Here is a 27058-nt window from a genome sequence, read left to right on the forward strand (position 1 = left end):
ATGCTAGCCTTTGAACCAGGGGTTTTTACAAGGAATTGCTTTACAGATCTGTCTCGTGGCTACTTTTAAAAATAATACAACTTAAAGCAGACATTTAAGAGATGAGTAAGAAGCCTTGGCCTTGCAAATGCAGACATTAGATCACAGTAACCCTCTGCCTCCTGGAGACAACTTCTCTCTCCCTTCCAAGCCATCAGATAATGTGTACTGAGTAAATTGAGCTTAGGTTAGAGAGCGCTTCACACACGCTGCTAATTGGTGAACTCCTCACTCAGTGTTTGAAGGGATCTGACACCAGGTAATGTTTCAGCCTTGCTCCACACAGGACTTCTTGATCCAGTGGAGCTCTTTCTTCTGTTATTATTTCATTTTAAATAGCAATATTAATTAATAAATGTTCTCCCCAGAAGTGTAATGTCTGTGAACCCAAGGTGTGTTTTTTCTGTTTCATTCAGAACGTGGCACCTTGGTGAGGGCTGTTTCCCCATCTCCACTGATGGGTTCAGCAGTGACTCAGAGTGAGACATGCCGAACAGTCAGCGCCGCTCCCTGCAGTGTCTGGCCATTCAGAGGACTCCCTCCCTCACCACCCGTACGTCTTTGTGGTTTGGGAGGGCTGACAAGATTGCCATCAAAGTGGGAAATTCGGGAAAACCCAACTGTATTTCGACATCAGCTCTTGGTTTAAAATACCAAAGCACAGAGAAAGCAAAACCACAAAGATAAGGGAACTGCGATGCAACTGTTGTCAAGGTAAATGCAAACACCACGGGGTTTGTAAGCTGAGGCTACAGTTAGAAACACCTCATTTTTAACTTCCGGTCTATCAGGACCTATAGTCATGAGGATGCTGGGGGGAAAATGGCACAAAAGATCCCTTCCTTGTGTGTATTCAGTGGATGGCCCACAAAGAGCTACCTCTCTTGCACTCAGGAGGACGTGGGTCTATTGTGCCCAAGAGAGATGAGAGATGTAGGAAGAATGTTAACCTCCCCAGGAAGTGGGTCCTCAGGGTATAGATGAGCAGACTTGAAGGCTTTCAACAGTGTTAATGAATGTGCTTCTTCATAGCCATTATATGCTGGTTTACTCCTTGGCATCTATGATTAAATCTGTGGATGTTTGATATGCTCAGCACTGAAACAGGAAGAGTCAAACAGTCTCATTTCTCCAAAGCAAAAAAAGAAGTCCATTGTCTTCAAGACACCATGTATTTTCAAGTGTCTCCACACTTGAGTATTGACCTGGAAGCCCCAGGTTTGGGTGCTTAGTGCCCTGAAATTCACAGCTGTAAATGGCACTATGAAGCACCGAAGCTGTTGAGTACTTTGGAAGGAGCAGATGCCTGCAGTTGAAACATGCCGTTTGAAGCAGCCCTTTGAAATACAGTGGAAAAGCAGTCAGCTGTTGTCCTTAAATAAAGGGAATAGGAGAGAACAGACTAAATCATATCTAGTCTTTGCCTTCAGATCCAGTCATTCATGAAGCCTTCTTTTTACTCAAAGCACAGCACGCCTCGAGATTTTACCATCTGCTCTTTCCTCTGAGGACAAGTCTGTTTCATTTTACCTCCCTTGCAAAAAGTAACATCACAGCGAGGAAAGCGCTTTGGTGCACTGGTTTGCAGTACACCTTGAGGCAAAAGGACCCCCAAGTCCATGCCCTTGACCACATTTGCCAGGGAACTGGCATCTCTGTATTTATAGCCTGGAAAAGATACCCACGCCAAGTGATGTGTGAGCTGGAGCAGCAGTGCTGAAAAGCACTCTCTGTGCTGAAGGGTCATCTTTCTGGAGGGAATCTGTACCACAGGCTTTTTAGTGTGGGAACATTAATAACTGTACATTGTTCTATCTCCAGTCACTGCCTGGAGACCGCGTTCCTGTTTTAGCTTTCTGGAGATGAGTGTTGTAAGCCTCTGTTTCCCAGCCAGCTCCAGCATGGGCATTGCTATTCCACCCATTCTCTGCCCTTGCAGCAGAAGATGCTCTTTGTGGGCTCTGTTAACCTGTTCCCCTGCTGAAGTAAAGCCTCTGTGATCGCAGGCCCGTGTGTCTTACCAATCCACAGCACTCGCTATCCACTGAGGTTGTTACTCCAGAGAAAGCCATGTTACTCCGAGCAGCCATGAGAGATGATACTTGTATTGGGTATCCTAGAGCTGCTGTCTCTCTGGAGGAAGAGGGGATGACTTCTCTCCATCTGTGGAAATCCTACACATGGGACAACAGCAGGAACAGTCCCAGGTTATGTGCTGAGTGCCTGGCTGTCCCCATATGGCCCACGGCTCTGCCAAAGGTTTTGAAGAGAGTGTACCTCACAGTCTCATTTGGGACAGGATCCACAGCATGGTGTAGACTGGCAGGGTTATAATCACATCCATTTGGCTGAGGATGCCAGGAAATGGAGCATGGCAGCTAAGAGAAAATCAAACACTGATGCAGAGACAATCTTTCATCACCTCATTTCTCACCCAAATTACAGCAGCAAATGATTTCTGCTCATGCCATAGCAGTACTGAGAGCCAGGAGCTCTCCAACACCAGAACACAAACCACCTGCATGGAGGGGGATGAAAATACAAGCTGAAGCAGGGGTAGATGAGGAAAACCAGGATGGCATAGTCATGGTCAGACATAGCTCAGGATACAGAGGTGGGTCTCGAGCTGCTGCTCACACAGGACACAGCAGTCAGCAAAGTCAGGAACAACAGGATGGGGCTAAATTTTCAATCTGAATTTTAATCTCAGCTGAGTCATTGAGGTAGAGACCAGGAGACTTCACTTCATGTTTCAAGTGAACTAGAGAGAGATGCCTGAGATATTTGTACAGGAATGGGATGCCCAAGGAAGCTGTGAATGCTCCATCCCTGACAGTGTTCAAGGCCAAGCTGGACAGAGCCCTGGGTGACATGGTTTAGTGTGAGGTGTCCCTCCCCATGGCAGGGGGGTTGGAACTTGATGATCTTAAGGTCCTTTCCAACCCTAACTATTCTATGATTCTACGATTCGATGATTCTATTCTATGACCATACAAAATGCCCTGTAGAGGGCAAGATTTACCCCACTGCCAGCAGGACGAGGAAATCTAGCAGTAAAAGGGTGTTAAAACGCTTCGCACAGGCTTCTGTGAAGGTGAACTGGTTATCGGGTGCAGCAAAAGACAATCAAATGTTAGCCCAAATGGATCTTGGGTTTTGTTTTGTTGGGCCCAATCTGTAACTGCTTTGGTAAAAAGAAGAAAGGGGAAGGACAAAAAAGGAAATAGCATTTGATTTTCTGATTAAAACTGGGTGCTTTGAGTAGAAATTCTCTCTGTACAGCAGTGACTCACGAGCTGCGAGTCAAGGAAGAAATGATGAAATAATCACCAGGGAAAGGAAACAAAACCCCAAACAACAAAAAGAGCCCCAGAAGTGCTTCAGCTCTACAGGGCTGGGGGAATGAGTGTGTATCCTGCGATGCACGAGGCTGCACACAAGTGGTTTCCCTCCTACGTTTCCATCTCGGTAAAATGAGAGGTTGGGATGTGAGTTCAGCTTCTGATTCTGCAAAGCTTCCTGTGAGGCATGGGGCGAACTCTCAAACCTCCCTGGGTCTCACCTGTAAAACAGCAATAACGTTCTTTGTCTGTTTAAATTAATGCTCCTGCCTATGAGTTTCTACCAAGCCTAGGGTAACAGGGCCCTAATGTATCATCAGATTCTCTAGCTGCCACTGTGCTATGAATAATAATGCTTATTAATCATAATAAACATGTCAGCGCTGTCAGAGAGTGTGCACGGAGTGAGTAGAGCAGTGTCTGACAATTACATCCTGCCATGGAAAGCTTCAGGTGGAAAATGAGCCTCATTCTGCTTATAATCTAAAACCCAGGGGTGGCCAAAGTCTTCCTGCAGGCAATACTGAAGGGAAGGAGGAAAGGTGAATCTTGTTCTAAAGCATAATGCAGCAATGTCCCATGTGCTGTGTCCCTCTCTAATGTACCAAGATAGCTCCTGACATTTACTGACTGCAGTAGTGAGGGATCCAGGTAGTGTGTGTCCAGTCCAACATATAGAATCACAGAATAGTTAGGGTTGGGAAGGACCTTAAGATCACCAAGTTCCAACCCCCCTGCCATGGGCAGGGACACCTCACACTAAACCATGTCATCCAAGGCTCTGTCCAACCTGGCCTTGAACAGCGCCAGGGATGGAGCATTCACAACTTCCTTGAGCAACCCATTCCAGTGCCTCACCACCCTTACAGTAAAGAACTTCTTCCTTATATTCAATCTAAACTTCCCCTGTTTAAGTTTTAACCCGTTACCTCTTGTCCTGTCACTGCAGTCCCTAATGAAGAGTCCCTCCCCAGCATCCCTATAGTCCCCCTTCAGATACTGGAAGGCTGCTATGAGGTCTCCACGCAGCCTTCTCTTCTCCAGGCTGAACAGCCCCAACTTTCTCAGCCTATCTTCATACAACAACAGTAGTAAACCCTAACTCATATACTGAAATTACCTAAATTTACTCATTAAGTCTTCTGCCTCAATTGTTCTCTTTTTCCTCCTTCATCCCATTCACCACTTTGGTTAAGAGGTGATGAAGGGCAGAATTTAGGCCATTTGTTTCAACAATCTCAATTACTGGTCCCTCCACTGTCTGCCAGCAAGGGATGGAACAGGTACTGTTTATGAATCGCCCTACTGAGAGAAAGGTGGGATGGCAGCTCACCTAGGAGCACCTCAGACTTGGAATGCTCAAGAAGGTGATCTTACATAAAACACAGCTTGAAGTAGGCCAGGTTACCCCAGGTTGCACCTTGTTTGCCAGAGCAGGGTCTAAAAAGGAGATAATTCTGAAACCAGCTGTGGTAGGATTCACCCTTGCCTATTATAAAATAGCTGCTGCTGCATGCAGCAGGGAGGTCACTTCAGAGTTTGGACTATTTATACTTAAAAGGACAAATAGATCCTTTGAAGCTACTGGAGTTACTTGAAACTTCAGTTGGTGTAAAGGAGGTCAGAACCTGCTTCTGGGGCTTTCGGCTGAAGCTCATTGCTTGATCCATACAGGAGATACTTGCTGCAGAGTTAGTCATCCCTGTGTCCTGAAGGGACCTCACAGCACTTCCTATTTAATCAGAATTACCTGCTGGGAGGAATCGTCTGGTGAACTGCAGGGCTGGGCTTTGGGGACAAATAAGAAGGGAATTCTGTATATTGAGAAAGGAGCTAATCAGCCCCAAATCTGTGACAAATAAATGGTTTGCTGTGCAATCAGGAAACAGTTTCCCTCCTTGCCTGATTGCCCATAGGTAATTACAGGTGCCTGATTTATCCTCCTCTGAAGCACATCTGATCCTTTGCTGTGGGAGCCAGACTGGAGCTGGGCCTTTGGCCACTACCAACACCAACCTTTAACTTCCTCTGACGACACCTCCTGCAGCCCAAGCCAGGAATCATTGGCCTGAACTGAGGAAAGTGCATCATTAGTGTCCATTTTTGTATTAAATTCATTATTATCATAGACTCATAGAACAGGGTTGGAAAGGACCTTAAGATCATCAAGTTCCAACCCCCCTGCCATGGGCAGGGACACCTCACACTAAACCATGTCACCCAAGGCTCTGTCCAACCTCACCTTGAACACTGCCAGGGATGGAGCATTCACAACTTCCTTGGGCAACCCATTCCAGTGCCTCACCACCCCTACAGTAAAGAACTTCTTCCTTATATCCAATCTAAACTTCCCCTGTTTAAGTTTTAACCCATTACCCCTTGTCCTATCACTACAGTCCCTAATGAAGGGTCCATCCCCAGCATCATTATCAAGTTGATGTTATTTTAAATGCTGAAAGGAGCTGGGCACTCAAACCCCACTGAATGTCTCAGGATCTGAAGCCCCAGTTCTCTTCGCAGATCCAAGCTTCAGAGGTGTCCTGGTGTGTGAACTCAGTGAGCACAGCACGTGTGAGCACCTGTATGATTTTCTCATGGTGGCACTGCCAATCCCTTTGTGTGTCCCAATCACTCCCTGTTTGGTTTGAAACCAAACAAACAGTATTGCAGAGTGTGTCTGCCCAAAGCAGTTCTGTGACCTGTTCACACTGTGTGCATCACCCGTGCCAGGAAAACATGTTTATCTCCATTAAAAACCATTTGTGCATCCTACCTGCATAAGTCTCCTGCACTCAACCTGTGGCTCAGCTCCTCCCTTATGTCACAGGACCGGGATGACGCATTCACTGCTGTGTTCCCACTGCTGCTGCCAGACAGCAATAGCCACAATGGGAAAAAAAAGAATCAGTTACTTAATGCTTGCCCTTGCAGTGAACGGTCCTTGGAATTCCCAGCCGTGGCCACTGCATGCCAGGCTCTCGGAACACCTTGCTAACCTCCCAGCACGAGCACTTCTGCAAGGCAGGAAATACTGCTTAGTTCAGGCAGCAGAACAGTGAGGCAGAAAAAGCCTTGCCCTAAGCCACCATTTCAGATCCGTGGTGGAGACTGGGACAGATGACAGGAGATTCCCAGTCCCTTTTCAGACACAAGGCAAATCCTATTTTTGCAGTGACTTCAGGAGCTCACTAAGACCAACTGACTGTAGCATCCAATCCATCTTTACAGTCTTTGTGGCACTATGGTTTGCCAAGGATCCCAGAGCAAACAATAGCTTTCACTTTAACCATTTTTCAGCTGTGGATATTAAAGACATAGCTGAATTAAAACAACCCCATATGGCACAACTGGCATTTGTCCACCTTCTTCACTGTCTTTGGGATACAGGAGCTGGACCACCGAGTCCTCCGTGTCAGTATCTCATCTAATACGTTGTTTAAAGAGCTGCTGTAACGTCAATATGAAGGGTGAAACACATCAGCCTACATTTTATCCAGGCTGAGAGCACAAATGCTTACCCTGCACTGCCTTTGGAAGAATTGGCCATACCCAGGAATAGAGCCATGGTGCCAGCAAAACCACGTCTGACCCTGAGATGTCACCCCTGACATGCAGGTTCAGAGATGCTGTCTCCCAAATGCAAACGCCAGAGTGATGGCACTCATTCAAAAACCAGCTCCTGCCTTTGCTAAACCTATGAAACACTCGTGCATGTGTTTAGAAGCAGACCAGGTCCTTTACAAGGCACTTTAAAACTCGGGTAAGGAGAAAGCACTTTAGGAAGAGAGGAAGAGAGCTGAGAGCGGCAGAAACCATCCCCCTGGTGTGCCAAAGGTTATATGCTATATGGTGTCACCATGAGATGAGCTCTCTTCCTAAAACAGCCTTATTTGGGGATTAGCACTGAAACAATGTCATCTACTCCTGAGCCCTTCCAGCCTCACTCAGCTGCTGTTTGGCTCCTGGTGCCTACACAATAAGGGCCTCCAGAGCCACACAGACAGAGTGGGAGCAGTAACGCTGGTGCATCGTTACAGACCACATTGCCAGGGACAAGTAACACCCAACATCGCTATAAGCAGCCTTTCAGCAATATGGGCCCTCTTCCTCTCAGTTCCTCACCACCATATAACACCACCAGACACCCTGACATCCTTCTGAAAGCTGCAGAGGGAGGGTCTGTTCCTTTCCAGATCTCAGCTTCCCATCTGAATGATTAACAACCATGAAGCACCGGGTTAGCTCCCCTCCTCTTGGAAGCATCACCCCACTTGGCCAGCAGAATGGAAGGACCTAACAAGATTGATTTTGTATAATCTGTATGACAATATGGAGCATTTCCTTCTATTTTGCTGCTGGATGAGGTTGCTTCTGGAATGCTTCTGTACCATTTAGCTCTGCTTAAATAGCAAGAGAACTCCCAATAGCAAGAGTCAAAGCATCTTCCACCGAACCATGCTCTTGTGAATGGAAAATCCTGTCTTCATAAATCACAGGAGCACAAAGACCATATGTGGTTTGCAGAGCTCCAACATATCTACATGGGAGTGGGTCAGTGCTAGCCAAGAAATCTGAAAGCAGAATTATCTGTGTTACACGTTTTACTTTGTCGCTGAATGTAAGTGGAGAGGGGAAGAGCCACAAATAAAAGAGAATGTCAAGAATAATGAAAAAAAAAAGAGTATGTTCCAGGCTCAGAGAAATTATTTTGACACCAGCTTTCACATTTTTTTATTATCACTCCTTTGGGCAAAGTCATTCAGAAAAACAAACAGAAAATCATCCTGCAGACTAAGATACAGAACCTGCCTCTCTTCACAGACTGGATGTGACAGCAAAAACAAGACCCCAGGATCCAAGCATGGCAGGAAGTGAAGAGGCTGCATTAAAATATTGCTGTTTTAGTAAGTGGGGAGAGGGGTGAACCCTGTGTTATTAAGAGGCAATTGCCTCATCTCATTTTTTGCTTGTGCTAGTGCAGGCAGATTGAACCACCACTCTGTTATTACAGAGGGAAGAAAATGTAAAGGACATAAAGGCCCCACCACCTGTTAAATGTGATAAAAATGTGCTCCAGGGGCTGCAGTGCTTGCTTGGGACTGGGAAGAGCTGTTTCCATATCCTGTTCAGACCTTCCTCATGACCTTTAGTGAGATATTTAGGACCTGATCCTCCAGGATCTTCAAACCTCAGAAGGCCTGGGGCATAGGATGTGTCCACCTTGCAGAAATACCAGCCTGGGATTATCTTGCTGTGAATAAGTAAGGTAAGTGCTGACCTTAAACAAGAGATTTCTGTCATACCACTGCGAGAATGCTGCCCCTTTTTACCTGTGATGAAGACACACACATAATGTCACTGCAGATCTGCCAAGGGGACGTGCACTGAAAACTGGGAGAAAATGAGGGGTTCACGGAATCTCAACAACCAGCAGGGAAAAAAATCCTTCATGTTTAGAAATAAGATATGGCTAAACCACAGAGTAAGTGGGCATTTTTTTGGCACGAACAGTACCAGAGACCAGACACTGGGACCTTTTCCCCCTCCACCCTGCTCTCATGAGAACCTACCCAGAGTACGGCATTGAGCTCTGGGGCCCCCAGCGCAAGATGGACATGGGCCTGCTCGAGGAAGTCTAGAGGAGGGCAGTGAAGATGATTCAAGGGATGGAGCACCTCTCCTGTGAAAACAGGCTGAGAAAGTTGGGGTTGTTCAGCCTGGAGAAGAAAAGGTTCCAGGGACATCCTATAACAGCCTTCCAGTACCTAAAAAGGGCCTACAAGAAATCTGGGGAAGGACTTGTTAGAAGGGCATGTAGGGATAGGAAAAGAGGGAATGGCTTTAAACTGAAAGAGGAGAGATTTAGATTAGCCATTAGGAAGAAATCCTTCCCTGTAAGGATGATGAAACACTGAAACACATTGCCCAGAGAAGCTGTGGCTGCCCCATCCCTGGCAGTGCTCAAGGCCAGGTTGGATGGGGCTTGGAGCAACCTGCTCTAGTGGAAGGTGTCCCTGCCCATAGCAGGGTGTTGGAATTGGATGAGCTTTAAGGTCCCTTCCAACCCAAACCGGTCTGGGATTCTGTGATAACATCAACACTGTGAAGCTGTTGGAGTGGTATGATTATAGCCTGGGGTAAGCAGTGCTCTCCTCAACAAAGGTTCAGGATTTAGCCTGGACCTGTGACTACTAACAGTGAGAAGTCTGGAAACTTGTTTTGGAAGCTAAAACTAGCAACACGGCCAGCTGGCCTCAGGACCAAAGGGTGGGCACTGGCACCAGCTCACCAGTACAGGTGTAGCCAGGAGGGTCGCCAACAGGCTTGAGAGTCACCAGTGACTTGGCACCACGACTGCAATTCATCAGCAGCTTGGCCCCATCCTGGGCCATAATTTTTTATGCCCTAAAGAGCAGCTGGCACCTCCACAGAGCCAGCAGGTCTCTGCTCAGTGTAAAGGAGGTGTAGCTGGGCCAAAGGATGAGCTGGAATAAAAGTGGTGATGCACACGCTGTGGACAAGGACATGTAAACACAGCACAGTGAACACAACAAGGAAGAATCTTAGTGAACCTTTGTGCCAAGCCCATCATGGTTTCAAAGTGATTGTGCCCTGCACAAATAGACTGAAGGACTACAAGGATAAGAGGGTTTTTAACCCAGCCCGTTACAGGAGCTGTGAGAACAACAACCAGGTCAAACTCTGCACAGGAGTAGAAGAAAACCTTTGTGGAACCTGACAAGGTTAGACGTGCACTTGATGGCTACAGACACATTTCTGGTCTCATCCCCAAGTCATAGCTGCTGGTGCCCTCAAGAACTGTGATTCTAGCTCCTCTCCCCACTTGTTACCCCACTTACTATCTAATATACCCTTGTCCCCATTTTATCACTATGTTATACTCCCTCACCCAGACGGTACCCAAGACAACAAGATACACTTGAATTCTCAGAGCCAAGACCTAATATCTTGACTAAAATGGGCTTCACAGGCAAAGCTAATTTTTGCCTTATTTTCTAGGGGAAATCTCAGTGAGGTTTCTGCTAAGCTATATCTAGGTAATAGAGGAGTCCTCAAATCACAGCGCTGCCCAAGCACGGCCAGCACTCTTCAGAATGAGCCCTCTGATCTGCATATTGGTGATTGCTCAGGGAAAATAAAATGGACTTTGAAACCTTTATCAAGGCCCACAGTAAAGATTCAATGGAAAGACTGATTCACAGCAGGAAGAAACGTTTCAGAGAAAATCAGTCCTTCACCAAAAGGCACTTCTTGGGAGAACGTGGGCTTCACGTTTAAAGAAAATGCCTTGTGAAAACACAGTTATGAAAGGACATATCTAGTGTTTGAGATATCTGTCGGGCTGCATCAGGTGCAGGTGGATGCTTTGCTTGGTTAAGCCAACATGACCGTCCTTGTAACACTGGCCTAAATCCACAAGAAGAAACTGCAAACCAGTGCACATCACAGCTGAGATTTCACGGCCAGCAGCAAAATGGCATTTATTGCTGAAGGGTGACAGTGAAACAGAAACAATCCGAATTTGGGGATAAAAAGCTCATGATAAGCTCATGTGGCTGAATTCTCAGCTTGAGTCCTGTTGGGGTTTGTCAGTTTTAATGAGTCCTGATTTCTCTGGGTAAAGACATGGTCCAGAAGAGAAATTCTGAAGTGCATTTCCATGAGTAATGCATGAACTTCCCACCTTGGCACTGGTTTTCAAACACTAACTGCAAGCTGGCAGGTTTTACCAGAACCAAAGGTAAACGACAAAGCATTGTTTGCACAATAAATATATCCAGGTTGTCACTGTAGAGCAGGACTAGGATGGAGCTCCTGAGCCTCAGTGATGTTCATGTTATATTAATAGTGAAGGGAAACGAAGGAATAGGGGGAAAAATCATCTCTCTGCATCAGTGTGTAACTGTGCTATATTTTATAGATGAATGATAATGCTTAATGGCTTCAGAATAAAGCAAGGAGCTCAGGGTCTCCATTGACTGTCACCACTGAGCACTGTAGAGCTCTCTTTTTGATATAATTCAAATCTGTGAAGGTCTATTTCACTCCTGCTTCAGCCTCTGAAGGGAGGAAGAGCGTGAGTGGGGTCGCAGACAGAGCAAGAGCAAGTCAGTGGATTTAGAACAAAAATAACATCAGTAGATTGGAGCATGATGTCAGTCTGAGAACCTCTAGAAGAGCTCCTCTCTGCTGCACTCGGGCTGAGTGCACGCAGGGATGTAAACTGCTCTGAGATTTATATGGGAGAGGAAAGCAGGTGTCAAGCGTTGTTATTTACATGAAGTAATTGCATAAAGAAAACCCTAGAATCAGATCTTTGTTCTGCATTTGCAAATGTATTCCCCTAATGATCTCTTTTCAAGCCTTTTGAGCTATAAATAGGTTTGTAAGTTTAAGAGCTGGAAATAAGCCACCAGCACTGTGATTGACTATTGTGAGACGGTTCTGTTAATTTGGGGTTGGGGAATGGGCTAGGTTAAATCACACTAAAACCAGCCTGTGCCTGTGTGGGAGGAGACCATGGGTTGGGATCCACTGAGGAGAGGAGGCGAGGAATGAAGGGAATAGGGAAGAAAAGCAACACAGAATCAGCGAGACCTATACGATATGTGCCAAATATTGAGGTTTTTGAAAATAAGCAGAGATAAGTATAAAAGGCCTGTGTCTGGCAGGATAAAAATAGTTATAGGTTATGTACACAGAGGAAAGCACAAGCAAATAGACTTCTGCTGTAGGAATTTCTTTATGCAAGTGACAAGGACCTGTGTTTCTCACAGCAGAAAATGTTACACCACCAGTCGATGTCTTTGTAATAAAGGGATAGCATGGTCAAGGAGCAGCAGCACGTGAGAAGTGGTGGCAATGGAAATCAGCAAGTCTGTAGTAAAAAGCCATGACACCCACTGGAAACGAGGTAGGACACAGCTATGGTTGTCTATCCTCCTTTTGGCTGGCATCAGCAAGCTCTGAGGGCTCAAATTGGTGCTGAGATGAAGTGGCACTGCTGAATGAGGATCTCTTTTTCCCCCAGCAATCTGGAAATGCTCTGCTTATCTGGTCAACGACACAGACTCCAGAACTGAGGACATCCTCTGCATGGAGCAAGACAGCATCTGAAAGGAATGAAGCAGACTGCTAAAGCATACAGCATCCCACTGGTGCTTCTTCCAGGAGAGGAGACCAGCCTTTAGGCTTCAGACCCTTATAACTCACAGAACAAAGAACTGAGCAGCTGTATCACGAAGGACATTTCTAATAACCTGTAGCACCTCAGATGCACTTTGGCCAAAAACTGTCTGAAAGGGATTTCAAAGCCATTCTCCTCCAGAACTGCTCACAGGAGTAGAAGACTGAGGTCCACAGAATGGCCCAGACTCCTGCTGAAGACACCAAAGCAGCTCTAGTGACTTCTGCAGGACACACTGTGCTTGCCCTTGGTTTATCATCTGCCTCCTCCGTCTTTCACCAATATTTCTAATGAAATTTGCTCTTAACTACAGCTACCTGATAGTATTTCCTCTGCATTGCACCAGGATTCTGCCTCTTGGTGGGATGAACAAGTGTTTTGCTTGTGCTAAGTGAGATACAAGGGCCCAGTGAGGCAGGCAGAGGTTATCGGAATTAGATGGCAATGGAACAAGACAAGGGAAGGATGTTCTTTCCAGCTTATATTTGTCTTCCTTTTCTGGCAATGATCAGTTCATAAGGCACTGCCCAGGCTCTTAAGTTATTTTAATACCAGTAGGTCAGAGTTGCTTCTTTAGTCTTTAAATACAGAGAACAGAGAAGTTACCTGCCTTTATACCCTCATGTGGTGAGTCCGCAGTGGAAATGGAAATATCTCTTGAGCATCCCACTCCTGTGCAGCTACTATCTTGTCCCAAAGGACACAGCCAAAACAGCATGACGGAAAGTTTGGGGGAGACAAAGAGGGACACCTCACGTCATCACATCATCAGAATGTATAAAGGTATACAGTGTACAGAGGACTACAGCCCTATCTTCTGCCAGGGGTTTCCCAAAGAGCTGATCAACCCTACTAGCAGCAGAGGTCTCCAGGGGGATATAGACCAGAAGGGGGAAAGGCAGGTGAGGGCTGCTTTGCTGCAGGCTGGGATAGGATCGCAAGGGAGCTGCACTGTGGGTGCCTGGCTGCTGAGAGGACGGTGCCATGTGGGCATATGTGAGAGACTGGCAGTGGAGGCAGATGTTGCACTGCATCATGCCGACTGAGCCAAGGTGTTCACACGCACACGCTGATGACTCTGCCCAGAGCCCCTGTGGGAGGCAGGTTTGTAACCGACAACTGCTTCTCACTGCTGAGTCACCCCTGCCTGGATGCACTCCCTGATCGCAGGCCCCTTCCAGGGTGGTGAAATAATGGCTCCAGAAGTGCTTTTGGAAGGCAGAAGTGAAGAAATCAGCCGAATTCTCCCAGGAATGGGAAAGGAAAGTGGGGATGAGGAGAGAGGACTTCATAGATGTGGGTGGCTCATTCTTTGGACCATGCTTTTGAATCTCCAGTGTCTGGTCTCATTTGCTGAGAAGTTGAAGGCTGTCAGCTTGGGATTCTCAGATGTTCAAGTACCTCGGAAAATCAGGGCACTCATGTCAAAGTCACTGTGCATTTAAGGAAACGTGGGCTCTGCATGTTACATTAGAAGCCTCTTGTCAATAGCCCCAGAGTTACATTAACAAATGAGAAAATACTTGTGCTCTTTCAATCATCAGAACGGTGCTTCAGAACTTCACTGCTGTTGGAAAGAGCATAGGGAGTGAAACGCAGTGTTAAACCCTACTGGGTAACACATTCCTTAACGGCATTTTTAAAGCATTCCACGCTGGCAATAAAATATAGGAAGAGGGAGAAGACAGCACAGCCTTCACTGAAAATGGAAGAGGGAAAAAAACATAATCACAAGAGCTTTTCACTGATGTGGGCTATGGCATTGCTCTATCTGCTGCTCAGAGCTGACTTTGTTTCCAAAACACACACAGCACAAATCCAGCACAGCAAAACTTGAATAACTAGTCATGGTCCCCTGGATTTAAATAGGTTGCCAGCTCCCTATGGAAAGGGACACCAAAAATAACCAAGTCTGGATCACTGGAATATTCCAGATGTCCCTCAAATAAACCACCTCTGCAGAAACATTTGATTTCCAGCAGTTTCCCACTGAAAATACAAAGGTCTGGTCATGGTGCCCAGTGATACATGAAACTGTTGATGCCATTCTCAGAATGATTTAGGGGTATTTATTTGTTGTTACCCCTTGAGAGAAGGATGTGATTTATCACAAAAGAATGGTGAATTTCACAGGACAGTACCAGGCTCCATATGGTTGTGATAGAAAGGCCAGCATGGAGCAGGCAATGCTTTGTACAGTCCTGGAAATGTGAAATTCAGCCTCCATTGAAGTTGATTCCAAAACTCCTGTTGAATTCACCAGAGCCAAGTTTTCCTCCAAAGAATCCTTATGTATATCTTAGCTCCCTGGAGCTTTCCTTTAATAGCAATGTTTTTCCCATGGGACTAGAGAGGAAAAGAATGGGAAGTGAGGGTGCGTGGGAGAGAGAGGAATCAAAGCTTCCCTCCCCCATCATTTTCATGGGAAGAGGCTCCTGATTATACTTCAGGTGTCCATATCTCCCTGTTTTTCTCTACCTTTCACTCTTCCAGGTCTCAGCCCTTCAGAGCAAAGGAGCCCAGAGGCAGCCTACTGCCTCGGCCTGGTAACACTCCACCACTGGCTCTTCTTCCAGTATCTAAAGGGGGCCTATAAGAATACTGGAGAAGGACTCTTCATTAGGGTCTGTAGTGACAGGACAGGGGGTAATGGGTTAAAACTTAAACAGGGGAAGTTTAGATTGGATAAAAGAAGGAAGTTCTTTACTGTAAGGGTGGTGAGGCACTGGAATGGGTTGCCCAGGGAAGTTGTGAGTGCTCCATCCCTGGTGGTATTCAAGGCCAGGTTGGACAGAGCCTTGGGTGACATGGTTTAGTGTGAGGTGTCCCTGCCCATGGCAGGGGGGTTGGAACTGGATGATCTTAAGGTCCTTTCCAACCCTAACTATTCTATGATTCTTACTCAGTGGGATCAACCAAGTGCCTCCACAGCATTCTGCTGCCTTACACACATTTACACTTAGTCTTAAAACGTTGACAAGACTGACAAGTGATGGCTTCACTGCTTTGGGCCCACAAATGAAGTGAAGATGATGACTTCTTCTTCCAAGTGAATCCTGCTGAAGGCCCAGCTTACAAATGGGCTGAAGTGGGGCTCTGGCTGAGGAATCCTACTCAGATCCATCACCAAGTCCTTCAGCATGTTGCAGCAGTCAGTGCTGAAGAGGGAGAAGGAAGAAACACAACAAGGTGTACGTGTGGCAATCAGTTTCTCATGAGTGTCTTGCTGTTAATCACAAATCGCCAGAGCCTGATTTAGTCCCCAAATAAGAAACTTCTCTCTTTTTTCCAGAATGTTTTGATTACAAATTATCATTAGTCTTGCTGCCTATAGAACTGGCCAGGTCTCTGACTTGATACCGATGATAATCTACACGCAGGCTGTCCGCAGCCAAAATATATGTGAAATAAAAGCAGTTTCTTACTTTGGTGACAGATATTTGCTATTTCAGTTGCACGTGAGCAGTAGTGCTTTTGAAGGATGTGGTGCCTAGAGATTCAGAAGATGTTTTGCCAAGAAATCAGTGCCTGGGGAAAAGCTGCCTGCAGTAGCACAGCTTTCAGTCCTCTCCTACTCCCTTTGTAAGGTTTTTTTTGTCACTTTTGTTTTGGGAATTTCACCATTCCCACAGCTTGGGGAAGAAGGGACAGCTGCTAACAGACTGCAGCAGGCGAGAAGCAGCACTGTCTGTCACGGAGACCAGATCCCACCAGCCAGCTGACGGTGGTTTCCTGCTTCTGGGACCGGCTGGAGCAATTGGTTTGTAATCCGATTGAATGTTGGCCAGAACACAGCCTGGGAGACTCAGTGCTGAACCATTTCCCTTTGACAGCTGGCAACGATTCATGGAGTGCAGGAGCGCCCGCAGAGCTTTCCACTCAGAGGTGGTACAGGCTTTCACAGAGCTTGCCAAAGTGAGAGGCACCTGCTCCTGCCTCCCAGCTCCCACCTGCAGATAAAAGCATCAGTGTCTCTCGAGACAGAAATTTTCCTATCATTTGTGAAAGGTAGCAGCCCCCAGCATCCAAACCATCCCTCTTTTTCTTTTCTTCTGTGTCTCGATCACTTGCAAAATGTAATTTAGTTCCAAGGACTAAGTTGCTCCAGATCAAGGCATGGAAAAAGCATTAAATCAGCTAAATCAATGCAGTGCCATATTTACAAAATCCTCGTTATCAGATTTTGCATACAATATGCTGTTACGACAATAGACAGCTCCTCCTCCCAGCATCATAAGTGGGAGACCTGTCACTAGCATCAAGAGAAAATGCACTGAATCCTGAAGAAATAAAATAGCCACCTGGCAGGAAAAGGCTCAGCCACTACATGGACTGCAATGGTAGAAATATCCACTCACATCTTGAAAAATTATGCTCCAAAAGCTCTGTTTTATTGGGATATCAGAAGACAAGCTGACATAGTGCTCCTAAGAGCTTATGCTGTAGCAGCCATGCATGTAATGTGCCCTGTGTGTACGGTCCACGTAAGAGCAGGAGGACCAGCTTTCATACAATGCGTGGCACAGATGCATTGCAAACCACCATTTCTCCTTGGCACACTCAGCTTCTTGCCTGCAATGGAGAGATGGGACAGAGAAGGAAAGGAAGTCCAATGAGTGATCACAGTGGGAGAGAAATAACAAAATCTGGATGTGTATTTCCTATTTCTTTTTCTGTACCACTCAGATTGCATTGGCAATCAATGCATGATTACTGTGAGGGAATAATATTATGTTCTTTGTAAAATTACATCATCTAGCTGCATTTAAGTAAATTCATAAATAGAAATGGGGGAATGGAATATATTTATTGCTCTGGCCCTGATAAATGTTTTAAATGCACTGCTTGCCATCTTTGCATTTACTTTATTACTTGGAAAGCTCAGTACCTTTAAGAGCAAAGTTGCTGAATTCAACTGGAAGTTAAACTCTTGGCAGGTGACAGACAAACCAGCTCACCAGCTTCTCATATTACCTTATTTTTAATCCCTTGGTGCCACTGCAGTGCTCTGCAGTATGTTTTGTAGTTCTTATACAAAATTAAAACACCAACATTTTTCAGGGGGATACTGTAATTCAAACAATTTGAATACAAAAGCTTCTCATAATAGGCTCTCCTTCAAAAAAATATCACAAATATTGTCTATGCTGCCAAATGATCCATGCCTGCTTAAAACATCCCACAGCTTCCAGACCCCCATATCTGATCACATCGCTCTGCCTGCCTTTGCAGCCTGGGGAAGATGGGCTTTGCAGTGTGCACTGAGAAGTGGGGAAAGCAAGTCAGTTGTCATCTTCAGGAGCCCTGGGTGGGAAAGATGGAAACAAAAGATCTGGCTGGTTTGTCCCAGGGTAAGCTCCAGCTCAGGCTGGTTCTGCTCAGCTGAAATGCAGCCCTGTGACACAGGCACCGAATGTTTAGGGTGTTGTGTCCTTTGTCACCTGACAATATAGCAGAAGTCAGCCAGGCACTGGCTTTTGAGGCTGCTGGTCTTGTTCTGATGGAGTCCAGGCCCTCTCCCTAACCACAGAAATGCTCTGAAGTCTTCAAGGAGTGGGAAAACATCTTGTACACACTTGTTCCTTGGGCAGCTCTTCTCAAAACACAGCCCTGTTGCCACCCAGCTTTCCCATCACTCCCTCCTCTCACCCAGCGCCATCACTCAGGCTTCACTGTGCGGCTGAGGATCTGGCCCTGGCAAGACTGTGGATGTAAAAGAAAGATTGCTTTTAATCAGAGCTTAGTGAGGGAGAAAAAAGCAGTGGTGAGAGGTGAAAATGGGGCTGACATCTCCCCAGACCATCCCTTGTCACAGTCATGCTGTCAGCAAGAGCACTTCTGAAAACACTATTATTTTTATTACCTCGTGAAGGAATGCATCAGCCAAAGAGCACAGGGCAGGGCTGTCAGAGCTCTCCTCCTGTTTGCTTTCCCCTTCTTAGAGAAAGATGCCTCCTGAATTCAAGGAATCCCTCACTTCCCTCTAGACACTGGTCTATAGAGAACTCTTTTCATAATTCTAAGAAATTAACAAGTGCCAATGTTGTATTTTCATATATCTCAGAGTAAAGTCACATTGTTTTCCCTTGCTACTGCATTCTTCACCTTGGCCTCCAAATCCTGCTGAGTGAATTACTATGTTTATTGCTTTGCCTTGCAGTATTTTCCCACTTATCTGAACAATCTGCAAGAAAACCTGTCATACGTGGCTGAATGACTGGTAGGACTGTTTGCCCTGTCTCACCAACACCAAGCCAAAACCACATCCTGCATCCCGTTGGGATGGCTCTGACGCAGCGCACAGGGGTGACTGGTCCCTCTGAGGCTGCAGTACCCTTGTTACAAAGACACAAGAGACAAAGTTGGAGCATTTTAGTCTGAATAATTCCCTTCAGAAAGCAGTGTGCAGGAGCAGAGAACAGAGCCTGTGGCTCTCCATAGTTCAGAGCAGAAAGGAGGGCAGGAGTTTATCCAGGGCACTCTGTAGTACACCAGGTTCAACCAGGGGAGTCTCTAGGTCCAGGCAGGTTTTTTCCTTAAGCTACTGAGGGAGGCAAGGCAGTGCACTACCATACTTCACCATGCTGCAGGATGCTTTCTCTTCTTGATGCCTAACACTGTCACATGAAGCAAGCACACAGGACAAAGTTTGCCTTCCGGGATCCTCTGCTGGTTTTGACTCTGTAGTGCTCTACAGCAAGATTGCAAAGATGAACATTCCCCTTTATGGGTAATCTCAGATGTACCTTTACAGCTGTTAATTTTTCTAGAGGAAGAATTAGATTTGCCAATCTAATTTGACTCTAGTGAAATTTTAGAGGCAATTAAGGGTTTGGGTTTTGGCTTTTTTCATTTCCTATCTAATACAGATCAGCAGCTACAAAGACACTTTCATACTATCAGCTGTGCTTCTCAAACTGGATGAGTGCCCTGTTAATCATACACCAATGGAGTACAGTGTGGACGTCTCAGATGGCTGCTGTCAGAGGTCCAGGCCTACCCTCGCTCTGGGGCCCTCTCTTTATCTAATAAATTGCCCTCCCCACTCTCTTTTGATGTACTGTGGAGCACACAGTGGAGATGCAAGGAAAGGAGGGAATGAAAGTTGCACGTTTTCTCTTCTCTTGAGGACAGTCTATGTTTGAAACGTGGCAGGATTTCTCAAACAGAGCAACATAATGAGGTGGCAGGGAAGGGAATATTAAGGCAACAGACTTCCCTGGGAAACCCTCTTTTCCAGAAAAAACATCAGAGGAGAGTGCTATTCTGATTAACACTCATTTGCCCCTCTGTATTTTTTACCTCCAAGGAGGGATATAGGGCAGAGCAGCGACCAGGGAATGGCAGCCCCGTCACCGAGCCAGCGCTGCAGCAGAGCTGACAGAGTATCTAGGTCAGTGTGTAGCAATTCTTTGCAGATGAGTGAGATCTACAGAGCCGAAGGCCAGTGCTGACAGCAGAGCCAAGCGCTCCTTTTGCAACTGAAGGGCGTAAAATCTGCTCCCCCTTTCAAGCAGAGGCAGGAGGGGACCCTGCACTGCAGCCTCTGTCAGCAGGAACTAATGCCCGTCAGTCTTGCTCACCCATCCCTGCTGGCGAGCAAGGCTGGGGTATCAGCATTGCCATGGGATTCGGATATAAAAGGCCAAAAGATGTGGATGTCAACCAGTACCCAGATATCCAGGGAGGATATTTTTATATCTGAAAACTGATGTGGAAGCCCTCTTCTAAAAGATGATGCTTTGCTTTTTCACACGAGAGCAGCATCAAATGTTACCCAGGAATAATTTTCATATTTGAAATGTCCTCACTTAGCTTTGAAGTGTTCTGCATTTCACACAGGTCTTAGGAAAAGTTTGTGCACTTAAACACTTGTCTGCCAAATATCCCACTCGGCCTAATGAAAGGTATTACCTCTGCCAACAACCTTAGAGTCAAGAGAGACACAGCTTTGGAGACCAGCACACTGCCATGCACAGATCATGTTACAGGATCTTTCTCCCTCCTGCTGCTGTGCCTCAACCCACTGGGACAAGAGCATGAAAGGATCAGTGCTTTCTCCATATATCATCCCTGAGCATCACTAAGACTGGCAGCTGTCTCTCAGCATTTGTGTTAAACACTGGGTCTGCTTTAGAGGTTGACTGATGCAGCCATAGCCTTCAAAGTCAAAAGACACCATTAGATCATTCTGTCGGATAGCACAGGCCATCAGGATTTGTGCTAATTTCTGCTTTGTTAAAACGTGTCCTTCAATAAAAGACAGTCCACTCTTGATGAGACAGCACAGAAAAGCGAAGATCTGTCATTTCCCTGTACTGGCAGAAATTTAGAAAGTCATTCAGGAGGTTTATTCTTGGTTGTTGAAAGCACCAGGTGAATTTTCCTGATGATCTTGATTCCTGGCAGAAGAATACATTGAATTTTGAGCTCAGGACTTAAACTAGTAAATGTTGATGCCAACCAGCTAACTAACTTGCCCTGCCACTGCAGATTTAAAGACATACTACAGAAGAAGTGCCTTCACTCGGGATTTTGAGTGGGAATATTGAAAAAAGCACAGTTCATTATTACAGAATAAAGGCAGCTGCTTCTGCATGCACTGAGAAAGGAAGGTGGCTGTTAACACAAGGATTTGGGGGCACAAACTATTTGTTATTTGTATTTGGGATGATAGCTCCCACATTATAGGTGTTAATCTAATAATATTCACCCTAATACCAGTATGCTTTGTCTGAACAAGTCAGCCTAACACAGATGACTCCTTTGTTTATGCCATAGAAGAACTTGCTAGAACAGCATTTTTTATTATGAACATTTCTGCCTAAATCCTTCATGTTCTCATGCTGGATGACTTCCTCTTCAAACTGGTATTATAGGGCAAAGAACAGAAATATCTGGAGTAGAAAACTCTTTTTATATGGGCACATAATTATGTGGGTACAGCATTTGATAAGACATAAGGAATTCACACCAATCTCAGATCTGTGCATGCATCCCTCCCTTGTTCCATTGAAATGACCCCATAAAGTTAAGTGCAGGGATGGCTGTGCGCAGTCTGAGTGATGCAAACAAAGGCATGTTTTCAAGAGCATATAATGCACATCAAACTGTATTTATTTAGTGACCGTGGTTAGAAACAGATACAACTTTTATACTTTTTCAGATTGCAGACATTCTACATTGAAAAACTGTCTTCCACCACTAGCTCCTGTATAGGAATATACTCACTTGGGGCTAGCAGAAAGTAAGAAGGCAAGAGGGACCTCCTGTAGTGTCTGTATGTTTTGCATCCTGCCAGTGTTGCACACATCTGCCTGCTAAGACAAAAAAAGAAATCTATTCTGTGGCCCAGACGGGCTTACTCAGAGTCTGGTGGAGTCTGGAGTATTGCAATCCACGTGGTAAAACCGATAGAAAATGTTACTAATCAAAGACTTGGAAAGAATATGAAGAAGAGAGAGAACAAAACTGTCATTACCCACTATTTGGGCTGTTGAATCTGGCCTATTCATAGTAACACACCAAGTGTATCTATCCAATTGCAATAACGAGTGACAGCTGACTACTTAACAATTAGGTTTTCCTTCCCCACCTCTGAAATTAAGGTCATACCCTTTTCTATTTACTTTTGGGATGTGGTAAATTAGAGCTTTGGCTTCATTACAAAAATTAATTAAAATAGTCTCACAATGGCACCATTCATCCCTGTGCTTGTCCCTCCCTGCAGTGTGTCCTCATGTCAGCTCTCTTTGGGTTTAGTCCCAAATTCCAGTACGTGCTAGTCTGCCTGTATTATTTGGACCAGTAGACTAGATTTTTCTTTCTGTTCATTTTCTTTGCTTCACTGGAAGTCTCCTCTTGTTTCTAATTCTTCTGTTACTTCTTTTTTTAGAAGAAACTGTACACTAGCAGGCTCTCAGCATGATCTGATCTCCCCAAAGTGCTTTCTGGAGTTTGCAGCTTGGACTCATAGTAGACACCTCTACCTAACAATTTCTGCTCACTGACATCCCAGGTGTCTGGCTCTGGAGAAGAGGATTAGCATTCAAGTTGTTTTCACTAGTATTTCAGAAACATAAGTAAAGAGATAGGAAAAAGAAAAAGCTTGAGTATTCCCTACTCACACAGAGCTGGAAGTCTGCCCATTGAAACATGCTTTATTTTTTTACTAAACCATTTCTTTGTGAATGCAACGCTTGTTTTAAAGGCTGGATTTATGGACTGGCAAAAAAATAATGTTTTCCTTTATAGGAGAAAGTGTTGCATTATGTTTCACGTGACTGTGTCCTGAGGTGGTTCAACACATGGAGTTCTGTGCGTACCAATAAATACGAATCTCAGATTTCAGGAATAGTGACCTACTAAAAATTATTGCTTGATGGGAGGTACAGAAGAACTCAGTTTCATTTTACATCACACCTAAAGGGGAAATGGCCAACAACAGTTTGGACAAAAGTATGTGCTGGAGATAAAGCACAACAGGCAACTCTAATACCTACAAACAAGAAGGAATAAAAGTTGTGGTGGAATCACTGTCCCTGGAAGTGTTCAAAAACCATGTAGACGAGGCCCTTAGTGACATGGTGGTCTTGGCAGTGCTGGGGAACAGTTGGACTTGATGATCTAAAAGGTCTTTTCTGACCTTGTTGATTCTCTGATGTGCAATTAAGTCAATGTTGATGTTGCTTTAAAGAAGAGAACATGAGATATTTGCAAAAGTGACATCTATCATCATAGGCTTTATTTTGTCAGTGTTTAAGCATGTCTGTAACTCCAAGTATAACCTGATTATTTTTTTGTTCACTTACTGCTTGTCTACATAGGTGCATTCAGGAAATTTTATTCAAATCAGTTTAGCGTGTGACTTTAAAATGCATCAGCTAAATAGCTTTAAAATGTGAAAGTGAGCCCTGTATTTATGAGGTGAATGTGTCCATATCAGAACCTAATATAAGGTAATGAAGCCAGTTTTCAAGAGGGCTCACACTGACAGTTCTGGATATTTAAACCCGTATTGGCTGTAGGTGAGAAACAAGAAGGAATCTTCTAGGGAATAAGCATGGGAATAGTTATGCAGGCTGCCCCTTCTCCATGAAACACAAAAAGGCAGGATCCTCCTCTGGACTAAAATTGTCTTTCTTTGCAGGCTTAGTTTTCAGCCAGATCAGGTCCCCTTGGGACCCATCATACATATGGTTGTCTGAGCTCTGGTGCTGGTGACATGGGACAGTGTAGGAAGGAGGCCATGGCTGAGCAGTGAGCGTGGAAATGCACTGTCGATGCTACTGTGGACTTGCACAGGATGAAAGTGACCACATAACCTCAGCTATGGCAACCCCACTGGTCACTTATTGGGGTTCATCATGTCGGAGTTTTAAGAGCAGTAACAGGAGCATTGCTTGGAAGGAGGCGATAGACCTGAGAGCCTTTTTCTGAATCTACCAACCTGAGATGGCAAATGTGAGCAACAGCATTTCACATTCCCATGACCGAAAATCATGGCCTATCTGTAAAGCCCTTGGTACACTATGCAAACCCTCATTTTCAGCTTTGTGCCTTGTGCACAGAGATAGCTTGGGTAAAGCCTTTTTTTCCTACTTGTTAGTGAAGGGGGGGAGTGGAAAACTAATACAGCCCACTAAAAGTAAGCATCTTGTCCTCTATGTGCTCTGAATGAATGACATTCCATGTTGGACTTTGCTGAAAATGTATTGTTTTTTCTTATGAGCAAACCTTACAGCTGAAAATGAAACCGCATTGATATTTTGCTGCAGAGTTGCTGCCTGTAGGTAGGCTTTAGATGGAGCTGTTATATAGAAATCAATCCTGGTAAAGCAATAGCAGCTGTTATTTTGCCAGCAAGCAGCAAGCAGAAGTGATTGCAGAAGAACCCCCACTACAGCAGTCCTGCTTAGTAATTTAAAAACAATTGGGGGCATAAAAATAACCCGAATATAGATGGAGAACCACAACATTGTTATTTCTTATGTTTTGAAACCAGAGACTAGTGAAAAAAAAGTGAATTCTCCCTCACTAGGTCCCCATCTCTATGTATGACCAGTGAATTAATCCTCTTTAGATATAAGACAAAGTTTTCACCAGTGATAAGGAGGGGTGACTATCTAATATTTGTAATGCTGTTGGGACAGCTGGCTCACATGGGTTCTGGTGGGATTGCTCCATATTTCATCAGTTCCTTTCGTCATCTCTCTGGCTGTGTTGCCTGCTATCTTACCTCTCCATCCAATCAGGCATTGTAAAATGAGCTCATCTTCTTCTATGGACTGAGCAGGGTTGTACCTGGCAAGCACCTTGAGGACTGCATGAAATCACGTCAGGGACTCCACCTCTTGGAAGCTCTTGGGCTCCTTTTCTCTCAGTCTATGAAGAGGAAAACACTGTCATCCTTCAAAATAGAAATCATTATTAGAAAGCCTCAAACAGGGACAGGATACTGGTTTCATAACAAAAAAATCACCAAATGTACATTTGTTTTTCAAGTTTATTAATACATTTTAAGAAGGCTTAAGGATGAAAGATTCTGTGGCAATGTAATGCAGTATTATAATATTAATTTGCATCAATTTCTTAAAGAGATAATTCAATTAAATGGTTCAGCCTTTAGCAACTTCTTTTTAAAAGCCATATCTCTTTTCGAACTGTCAACCACTTGAAGGAAGAGCCCTTGATTCCCTCTTGATTATATGCTAGATGAGGCAATTTTTCCTTGGGGAATAACATTAGCTAAATTAGGAACACTGTAATTTAAAGGTGATTAAGTACCTTTTGTGATTGTTGTTCTATGACTTCAATCTGATAACACTTAAGTGCATGTGTAATCTAGTCTTCCACAGGGCTACTCGTATTCATAAGTGGGTTTAAATCTGTGTAAGATCAGGACTTAAATAAGCACCACAGTTAAATGTTTTACGGCACATTAACAAAGTATACATTTGTTCTTATTGCAATGACATTTCACACTTGTGGTTGGTGCAAAAACACTCAGAATGCTTTTAAAAACTGGGATTTTCATTTTACAGAAGAGGAAAGCAAGGCATGGGAATGTGAATAAATACGTTCTGCTCCACTGGCAAATCTGGGAACACAGCGTGGACATTTGATCCTCATGGATTTGTGCCTGGTTCACTCTGTACCTTGTACTCTGTACCTTGGTGCTCAGGGTCTCAGGGTGGGAGGAGGAGCGGGAACAATCCAGACCAGGAAAAGTGACCAAGTCATTGCTCAAGCTGCCCACTTCTCTCTGGAGAAATTCCTTCTTAGCCAGCAGCCCTCTCGTGGTTTCAGTGGAATAGGCTTTTTGTCAGCAGAGCACCCAACGTGTTGAAGGATGTCAGAACATGGGCTACTATTGTGCCCTTGGCAAATTTTAAGGTTGTCATCTGTTGGAGGTTGCCAAGTAAGGTGCACTCAGCCACCCCACTGTTGAGAAGTGGTGCTGGCATTTGCCCATGCACCAGGATATTTTACAGAATGTCATCACTTGGTAATGAAATGTTCCCCAGTAACGATGCCTCATGAACACAGAAATAGCCTTTGCCCATCAGAAAGTTTAGCAAATAATGCTTGCAGGAAGTGATTTGCTAGGAATCAATCAAGCAGATCCCAGAAATAATGTGACAGATGGTAACCCGACGTTACCGCAACATCACCAAACTACTTTTTACTCACACTTTAAACAACCATTTGGACTCAGGTCTTTAAAGAAGAATGTTCACTCTGTCACTCTACAGCTGGTTGAAGCTGAATTGAAAATTCTGTCATTAAAAGTCACTGAAAGGCAGAATAAAATTAAAAGTATGAAATTTCCTTCAATGCCAAAGGAAAAAAAAATCAGTTGTCAAGACTCTATTTTGATGCCTTTAGGTTATGTGCCCTTGCTTTATTTTTAGCTGTGTTATGCTACAAACAAAAATTGTCAAATATAAAATTAACACAATCATTATTCCAAGTGATACGTACAATGCGAATTTAACAAAATAGATGGTGAAATGACAAATACTGGAAAGAACAAACAGGTTTCTGTTCACATTTTCGTTTTCCGCACTGTGAATATAAAGTTTATTGAAATCATCATGTCTCCATTTTTCATGACTAGCACCTTCTGAGAGAAAAATACTCCACCTAAGCAGTATTGTTAAGGTCTCTCTAGGCTGTGCCCTGATGCACTCAAGTTATGGTAGTTTAGCAAGTTATCCATCATAACCAGTGGTGTGCACAGCTTCACCGTTTGAATTTGCAAGGTAAAAAAACATTCTCTTACACTGTATGCCTAATTTGCTTGTTATAATTTATTGAGGCTTGAAATGCTTACTTCATTTTCCTGCTGTATACCTGCACAATGTTTTGTCACTGTATGAAGACTTGTTGCTTGTTACAGCCCTGATTTATTAACTAAAGCATTAATGCAGTCCTTAATCCACAGCTTTTTCTTTATAGCAGGAGATTT

The 27058-nt window shown here is 44.7% G+C and overlaps 3 long non-coding RNA genes across 4 annotated transcripts in view; 2 read left to right on the top strand and 1 right to left on the bottom strand.

The window, feature by feature from the left end:
- Positions 1-2809, top strand: part of LOC134167887 (uncharacterized) — a 34844-nt gene extending 32035 nt beyond the window's left edge. Inside the window, exon 7 of the long non-coding RNA XR_009966321.1 lies at positions 456-2809. This is a non-coding gene — a long non-coding RNA (uncharacterized LOC134167887). The remainder of the gene's footprint in view (positions 1-455) is intronic.
- A 5578-nt stretch (positions 2810-8387) lies between these two features.
- On the top strand, positions 8388-15849 carry LOC134167888 (uncharacterized). The gene is made up of 2 exons (XR_009966322.1): positions 8388-8646; positions 15082-15849. It is a non-coding gene; the product is annotated as an uncharacterized LOC134167888 (long non-coding RNA).
- A 6645-nt stretch (positions 15850-22494) lies between these two features.
- On the bottom strand, positions 22495-26402 carry LOC134167897 (uncharacterized). 2 transcript variants are annotated; one of them, XR_009966323.1, is made up of 3 exons: positions 26281-26402; positions 24827-24972; positions 22495-22616 (listed from the first exon to the last, which is right to left on the bottom strand). It is a non-coding gene; the product is annotated as an uncharacterized LOC134167897 (long non-coding RNA). The 2 variants fall into 2 exon arrangements; XR_009966324.1 differs by lacking the exon at positions 26281-26402 and adding an exon at positions 25668-25774.
- Positions 26403-27058: the final 656 nt, after the last annotated feature.

Source organism: Pezoporus occidentalis, unplaced genomic scaffold, assembly GCF_034315485.1.
Source record: "Pezoporus occidentalis ecotype Australia unplaced genomic scaffold, CSIRO_AGI_Poc_V1 ctg3, whole genome shotgun sequence".
NCBI lineage: Eukaryota > Metazoa > Chordata > Aves > Psittaciformes > Psittacidae > Pezoporus > Pezoporus occidentalis.